General features: G+C 40.8%; 1 non-coding gene across 1 annotated transcript; it reads right to left on the minus strand.

The window, feature by feature from the left end:
- Positions 1 to 7,235: 7,235 nt before the first annotated feature.
- On the minus strand, positions 7,236 to 7,342 carry LOC138084815 (U6 spliceosomal RNA). The gene has a single exon (XR_011145224.1). It is a non-coding gene; the product is annotated as a U6 spliceosomal RNA (small nuclear RNA).
- Between the last annotated feature and the right edge of the window lie 1,430 nt (positions 7,343 to 8,772).

Here is an 8,772-nt window from a genome sequence, read left to right on the forward strand (position 1 = left end):
GAAGGGTCTAGGAGGGAAATAAAGACCACAAGAATGGATTCTGTCCGTGGAGAGTGAGCAGATTGAGACAGACTGGGTGTTCCAGTCCCCAAACTCCTGCATAGAAACAAACCAGCCCCCTTGGCTGGTGGGAGAACACTAGGACAGAGAAATGCTGGAGAAGCCTAGACTCCACTCCCAGGGAGTGTGCAGGTGCTGGCTTGCTCACAGACAGTATTGAGAGAGGTTTGCCTTAGTGGCTGCCACCTGGCCATGCTTACCAGTCTGAGTTGGGTGAATCCACTGGTCCTGCTGGCTCCATGCCACAGCTGAGCACAGGATCTAGGGCAGACACAAGATCTAGGGCTGCCAGGCTGCGGAAAGATTCAATCGAGGGATACAGAGGCAGCCTAGGAGCCTGGGGTGTGGTCCATGTGGGGCTAGTGGCCAGGGCTGGTGTTTACTCAAACAGCATCAGGTAAACAGCTCACACCTCTGACAGCAGCACAGTCACTTCAATTCCTACAACCATAATACCTCTTTCCCCAGTTCCAGCCTAGTGCATGCTCTGGCCCCTTTCACTCCAGGCCACAACTTCGCCCTGGGTCTGGGATGACCAAAACAGAAGAAAGTGTGACCTTGGGCTGTGTCCAGGCAGAGCTGTGGATGCCTACACAGGCAACACAGCAGACTTCCATAAGCACAGGAGCCTCGTTTACTTCAACACAGCCCCTCCTTCGGGCCAAAAGCCCTGCCACGGGAAGAAGAAAAAACACAGACTTAAAGGGAACACAGCCAGCTTGAGCCCAACCCTCTGTAATGACTGATATAAGAAAAGAATCTTAAAAAGTGAATATATGTATAACTGATTCACGTTCCTGTATACCTGAAACTAAGAGAGCAATGTAAACCAACTGTACTTCAATAAAAAATAATTTTTTTTAAAAAATTGCTGCCGGCAGACTTAGAGAACGAACTTAGGGTTGCTGGTGGAAAGGATAGTTAGGGAGTTTGGGATTGACATGTGTAAGGCTCGGAGAAACACACTCTGAAAAGGACACTCAGGGACAGCCTCTAGCGGACTGACAAAGTTTATTATCCAATTGTGTAGTTTTATAATTTTCAGGGAATACAGCATAAGACAGACTTGCACGTAGCCATTTCAGATAAACATCAAAGCATTTAAGCATAAAACACAGTTCCCACCACCCAAGCCATAACATAGCTTTGGCGAAACTCTAAAGGGAGTCTTATCATGAAACAACAGTCCTTGCTCTCAGAAACAGGTGGTCAGAAGGAAGCCTTCGAACGCCTCAAGGCCGGGCATATAACCCTTCGTTATCTGTTCCCAGCCTCAGGCACTTGGTGAATGCTCATAACCCTTTGTTATGCTCATTCCAGCTTCCAACCTTCATTAACAGTGGAGCAAATACATTTTCAGTATTTGCTCAAAGCCTTCCAGCTCCTCCACAGACATGTATACACTACGATGTTTGCAATGGATAACCAGCAAGGACCTACTGTATAGCACATGGAACTCTGCTCAGTGTTGTGTGGTAAGCTGGATGGGAGGGGAGTTTGGGGGAGAATGGATACATGTATATCTGTGGCTGAGTCCCTTTACTCTTCATCTAAAACTATCACAACATTGTTTCCTAATTGGCTGTTGTTTGCTGTTTTTCAGTCCCTAAGTCGTGTCCTACTCTTTGCGACCCCATGGACTGCAGCATGCCAGGCTTCCCTGTCCTTCACTATCACCCAGAGTTTGCTCAGACTCATGTCCCTCGAGTAGGTGATGCCATCCAACTATCTCATCCTTGTTCACCCCCTTCTCCTACTGCCTTCAATCTTTACCAGCATCAGGGTCTTTTCCAGTGAGTCAGCTCTTCGCATCAGGTAGCCAAAGTATTGGAGCTTCAGCTTCAGCATCAATCCTTGCAATGAATATTCAGGGTTGATTTCCTTTAGGACTGACTGGTTTGATCTCCTTGCAGTCCAAGGGACCCTCAAGAGTCTCCTCCAGCACTACAGTTTGAAAACTTGGCTATACCCAATACAAAATAAAAAGTTTTTTTTTAAGTATAAAATACAGTGCTGGAAAATTGAATAGCTACATGTAAAAAATAAAATTTTTTAGAACATTCTTCAATATCATACACAAAAATAAACTCAAAATGAATTAAAGACCTAAATATATTATAAAACTGTTAGAGGAAAATGTTGGCAGACCACTCTTTGACATAAATCTCAGCAATACATTTTTCAGTCCATCTCCTAGAGTAACAGAAATTAAAAAAATAAACAAATGGGACCTAATTGAACTCAAAAGTTTTTCACAGCAAAGAAAACCATAAGCAAAATGAAAAGACAATCTACAGAATGGGAGAAAATATTTGCAAATCACGTGGCTGACAGGGGATTAATTTTCAAAATTTACACAGTTCCTGCTCTCAATATCAAAAAAACAAACAAGCCAATCTCAAAAATGGGCAGAAGACCTAAACAGACATTTCTCCAAAGAAGTTATGCAGATGGCCAAGAGGCACATGAAAAGATGTTCAACATCACTAATTACTATGAAATGCAAATCAAGACTGCGATGAGATATCACCTCACACCAGCAGGAACGGCCGTCATCGATAACTCTACAAACAATAAATGCTGGACAGGGTGTGGAGAAAAGGGAACATTCCTACACTTTCGGTGGGAATGTAAGTTGGTACATGGAGAACTGTACAGAGATTCCTTAGAAAGCTAAAATAGAGTGACCGTGAAAGTGAAAGTGAAGTCACGTCCCACTCTGCGACCCCGTGAACTGTAGCCCACCAGGCTCCTCCGTCCATGGGACTCTCCAGGCAAGAATACTGCAGTGGATTGCCATTTCCTTCTCCAGGGGATCTTCCCAACCCAGATATCAAACCCAGGTCTCCCGCATTGCAGGCAGATGCTTTAACCTCTGAGCCACCAGGGAAGCACGACCATGTGACCCTGCAATCCCACTCCTAGGCATATACCTGAGAAAAAACATGGCTCAAAAGGATACATGCACCCCCGTGTTTCCTGTAGTGCTATTTCCAATGGCCAAGACATGAAACCAGCCTAAATGTCTATCGACAAATGAATGGATAAAGATGTGGTACATATATTCAGTGGAATGTTACTCAGCCATTAGAAAGAATGATATGATGCCATTTATAGCAACATGATGGACCTGAAGATTGTTACACTAAATGAAATAAGTCAGAGAAAGACAAATACCGTATGTATCACTTATATGTGAAATAAAAAAAAAAAAGATACAAGCAAACTTATTTACAAAATAGAAACAGACTCACAGTCTTAATGAACAAACTTATGGTTACCAAGGGGAGAGGGTGGGAAGAAAGGGATAGATTGGGAGTCTGGGACTGACATATATACACGACTGTATTTAAAACAGATAACCAACAAAGACCTACTGTATAGCACAAGGAATACTTTGCTCAATACTCTGTAACAATCTAAATGGGAAAAGAATTTGAAAAATAATAGGCACATATACATGTGTAACTGAATCACTCTGCTCTACACCTGAAACTAACACAACATTGTTAATCAACTCTCCTCTGATATAAAGCAAATATTTTTTAAATGTTAGTAATAAAAATGCTAGCTGAATTAAGAAAGAGTAGTGATATAAAACAGATAATTTTAACAAAAAACTATACAAAGACACAATCAGAAATAGATAAAGCCATTTCTGAGGTAGAAAAAAAACCATTTTAGAAACAATCAATAGCTGAATAAATGACAGAGAAGAACACATGAATGTGGTGAGATAAAAGATAGAATAGTGGAAATCACCCAGTCAGAACAGCAGAAAGACTAATAAAAAAAAAAATGAAGCAACATATGAGATCCATGGGATAGCATACAAGGTGCCAACATCCACATGCATTATAGGCTTTTCAGAAGAAGAGAGAGAAAAAGAAGTAAAAAATGTACTTGAGAACATTATGGCTGAAACCTCTCCAAACCTAAAGAAGGAAATATATCCAGGTACAGGAAGCATGTGCATGCATGCTTGATCTGTGTGACTCTTTGCAACCCCCTGGATGATAGCCTGCCAGGCTCCCCCTCTGTTCATGGAATTTCCCAGGCAAGAATACTGAAATGGGTTGCCATTTCCTACTCCAGTGGATCTTCCTGACCTGGGGATAGAACCTGCACCTCCTGCATTGGCAAGCAGATTCTTTACTACTGTACCACCTGGGAAGTCCAGAGGCTCCCAAAGCAAAATGAATCCAAACAGACCCATACCAAGACATATCATAATGAAACTGGCAAAAGTTGAAGAGAGAAGCCTGAAGACAACAAGAGAAAGAGTTATATACAGGGGAATCCCTACAAGGTATCACCTGACTGCAGACTCTATGCAGGTCAGAAAGGAGCAGCATAATATACTCAAAGTACAAAAGAAGAATGTGCAACCTAGCATGCTCTACCCAGAAAGATTATTATTTAAGAGAGAATGAGAGAGAAGCTGTTTCTCAGATAAGCAAAACCTAAAAGCATTCAGCAATACTAAACTTCCCTTAAAAGAAATGTTTTCTCTAAATGAAAAAGAAGCAAGAATCAGTGCATAGATTACAAAAGAAAGAAAACTGTAAAAGAAACTGTGCAATAAACAGTGAAAGGATGGCATGAAGATATAGATTTGTTGTTGTTCAGTTGCCCAGTCGTGTCCAACTCTTTATGACCCCATGAACTGCAGCATGCCAGGCCTCTCTGTCCCTCACCATCTCTGGAAGTTTTCTCAAGTTCATGTCCATTGCATCGGTGATGCCATCCAGCCATCTCATCATTCTCTAATGCCCTCTTTTCCCCTTGCCCTCAATCTTTCCCAGCATCAGGGACTTTTCCAATGAGTCAGCTGTTCGAATCAGGTGACCAAAATACTGGAGTTTCAGCTTCAGTATCAGTCCTTCCAATGAGTATTCAGGATTGATTTCTCTTAAGATTGACTGGTTTGATCTCCTTGCTGTCCAAGGGATTCTCAGGAAGTCTTCTTCACCACCACAGTTAGAAGGCGTCAGTTTTTCGGCCCTCCGCCTTCTTTACAGTCCAGCTCTCACATCCATACATGACCACTGGGAAGACCATAGCCTTGACCATACAGACCTTTGTCAGCAGAGTAATGTTTCTGCTTTTCAACACACTGTCTAGGTTTGTCATAGTATTCCTGCCAAAAGGCAAACGTCTTCTGATTTCATGGCTGCAGTCACTGTTCACGGTGATTTTAAAGCCCAACAAGAGGAAATCTGTCACTTCTTCCACCTTTCCCCTCGTATTTGCCATGAAGTAATAGGGCCGGATGCCATGATCTTGGTTCTTTTTAGTATTTAGTTTTAAGCCAGCTCTTTTACCCTCACTACATTACATTACATCCCTAGTAGCTATTCATCTTGTAACTGGAAGGTTGTACATTTTGACTCCATTCTTCCAACTTCCCCTCCACCAGGAGTCTTACATCTCATAGGTAAAGCAATCTAGTTCAAGTTGATAACAACTTAATTTTTGAAAGTTTCACCCTTTTACTTGGTCCTTTTATATTTTGAAGTCATTATTTTCCTCTTTTTATATTGTGCTTCCCAGGTAGCACAGTGGTAAAGAATCTGCTTGCCAATGCAAGAGACACAAGAGACTTGGGTTCAATCCCTGGGTTGGGAAGATCCCCTGGAGTAGGAAATGGCAACCCACTCCAGTATTCTTGTCTGGAAAATTGCATGGACTCACTCCATGTGGTCGCAAAGAGTCAGACACAACTGAGCGCATACACACACACACACACATACATTCATTAACAAATGATAGTAGCTAAATTATTTTTAATGCTTTTTCTTTTGATCTTTGTAGTATAGTTCAGTGGTTAACAAACCATGCTATTAGAGTTTTCTCTTTTTCTCAGATTTTATTTTATTTATTTATTATTTTTTTACTTTACAATATTGTATTGGTTTTGCCATACATCAACATGAATCCGCCACGAGTGTACACATGTTCCCCATCCTGAACCCTCCCTCCCCATACCATCCCTATGGGTCATCCCAGTGCACCAGCCCCAAGCATCCTGTATCCTGCATCGAACCTAGACTGGCGATTCGTTTCTTATATGATATTATACATGTTTCAATGCCATTCTCCCAAATCATCCCACCCTCTCCCTCTCTCACAGAGTCCAAAAGACTGTTCTATACAACTGTGACTCTTTTGCTGTCTCACATACAGGGTTATTGTTACCACTTTTTAAAATTCCATATATATGCGTTAGTATACTGTATTGGTGTGTTTCTTTCTAGCTTACTTCACTCTATAATCGGCTCCAATTTCATCCATCTCATTAGAACTGATTCAAATGTATTCTTTTTAATGGCTGAGTAATACTCCATTGTGTATATGTAGCACAGCTTTCTTATCCATTCATCTGCTGATGGACATCTAGGTTGCTTCCATGTCCTGGCTATTATAAACAGTGCTGTGATGAACATTGGGGTACATGTGTCTCTTTCAATTCTGGTTTCCTTGGTGTGTATGCCCAGCAGTGGGATTGCTGGGTCATAAGGCAGTTCTATTTCCAGTTTTTAAAAGGAATCTCCACACAGTTCTCCATAGTGGCTGTACAGTTTGCATTCCCACCAACACTGTAAGAGGGTTCCCTTTTCTCCACACCCTCTCCAGCATTTATTGCTGGTAGACTTTTGGATCTCAGCCATTCTGACTGGCGTGAAATGGTACTTCATTGTGGTTTTGATTTGCATTTCTCTGATCATGAGTGATGTTGAGCATCTTTTCATGTGCTTGTTAGCCATCTGTATGTCTTCTTTGGAGAAATGTCTATTTAGTTCTTTGGCCCTTTTTTGATTGGGTCGTTTATTGTTCTGGAATTGACCTGCAGGAATTGCTTGTATATTTTTGAGATTAGTTGTTTGTCAGTTGCTTAATTTGCTATTATTTTCTCCCATTCCAAAAGCTGTCTTTTCACCTTGCTTATAGTTTCCTCTGTTGTGCAGAAGCTTTTAATTTTAATTAGGTCCCATTTGTTTATTTTTACTTTTATTTGCAGTATTCTGGGAGGTGGGTCATAGAGGATCCTGCTGTGATCTATGTCAGAGAATGTTTTGCCAATGTTCTCCTCTAGGAGTTTTATAGTTTCTGGTCTTACGTTTAGATCTTTAATCCATTTTGAGTTTATTTTTGTGTATGGTGTTAGAAAGTGTAAAAATATGGAATGCTTCACAAATTTGCATGTCATCCTTGCGCAGGGGCCATGCTAATCTTCTCTGTATCGTTCCAATTTTAGTATATGTGCTGCCGAAGCGAGCACTATTAGTTTTCTGACTGTATATTTACCTGTACCAATGTGTTATATGTTTCCATATGTCTTCATGTCTTTAATTAGCATATTTTTATTTCACCTTGTATTAACTAACTCCTTTCTGTATTTCTTGCAAGTCAGATCTAGTCATGATGAATTCCCTTAGCTTTTTTTTTAACTAGGAAAGCTATAAGATTTTTTGTGTTCTTTATACAAATTCTATATAGGATATCAGTATTGCAGATATCTTATCCAAGTCTTTAACTCCTCTTTTCACTCTCTTAATGATACATTTTGATGAACCAATATTGTGCATTTTAATGAAATCTAACTTATCAGTTCTTAAAAATGATTTTGCTGTTTAGGTGATGTTTAAGTAACCTTTAGCCTATTCCAAAGTTATTAGTACATGCTATGTTTTCTTCTGGAAGTTTTATTGCTTTACTTTTCACTTTAGACCTACAATCCAAAAAGTTTGAATTTGCTTTTTGTGTATACTGTGAGGTAGAAGTAATGTGTAGAAAAATTTAACTGAGTAGAGAACCCAGAGTGTTAAGTGCTAATGGAAAGAGGCATATCAAATTAGTTGAGAAAAAGACAAACTTTTACATAAATATTGTTGGGTTAATTGGCTAGTCACATGGAAATATAGTAACTTGGATCAATTTCTTACAAGGATAAATTCCAAATGGGTAATCAAAATGTTAATTTAATCCAAGAAACTATTACCAGGAAACATGAATGAATTATTTTCTTACCTAGAGTAAGTGGAATTCTCATACAGTACTGGTTCAGTTCAGTTCAGTTGCTCAGTCATGTCCGACTCTTTGCGACCCCGTGAATCGCAGCACACCAGGCCTCCCTGTCCATCACCATCTCCTGGAGTTCACTCAGACTCACGTCCATCTAGTCCGTGATGCCATCCAGCCATCTCATCCTTGATCGTCCCCTTCTCCTCCTGCCCCCAATCCCTCCCAGCATCAGAGTCTTTTCCAATGAGTCAACTCTTCGCATGAGGTGGCCAAAGTACTGGAGCTTCAGCTTCAGCATCATTCCTTCCAAAGAAATCCCAGGGCTGATCTCCTTCAGAATGGACTGGTTGGATCTTCTTGCAGTCCAAGGGACTCGCAAGAGTCTTCTCCAATACCACAGTTCAAAAGCATCAATTCTTCGGCACTCAGCCTTCTTCACAGTCCAACTCTCACATCCATACATGACCACAGGAAAAACCATAGCCTTGACTAGACGGACCTTAGTCAGCAAAGTAATGTCTCTGCTTTTGAATATGCTATCTAGGTTGATCATAACTTTTCTTCCAAGGAGTAAGCGTCTTTTAATTTCATGGCTGCAGTCACCATCTGCAGTGATTTTGGAGCCCCCCAAAAATCAAGTCTGACACTGTTTCCACTGTTTCCCCATCTATTTCCCATGAAGTGATG

The sequence above is a fragment of the Capricornis sumatraensis genome, chromosome 8 (genome assembly GCF_032405125.1).
Source record: "Capricornis sumatraensis isolate serow.1 chromosome 8, serow.2, whole genome shotgun sequence".
Taxonomy (NCBI): domain Eukaryota; kingdom Metazoa; phylum Chordata; class Mammalia; order Artiodactyla; family Bovidae; genus Capricornis; species Capricornis sumatraensis.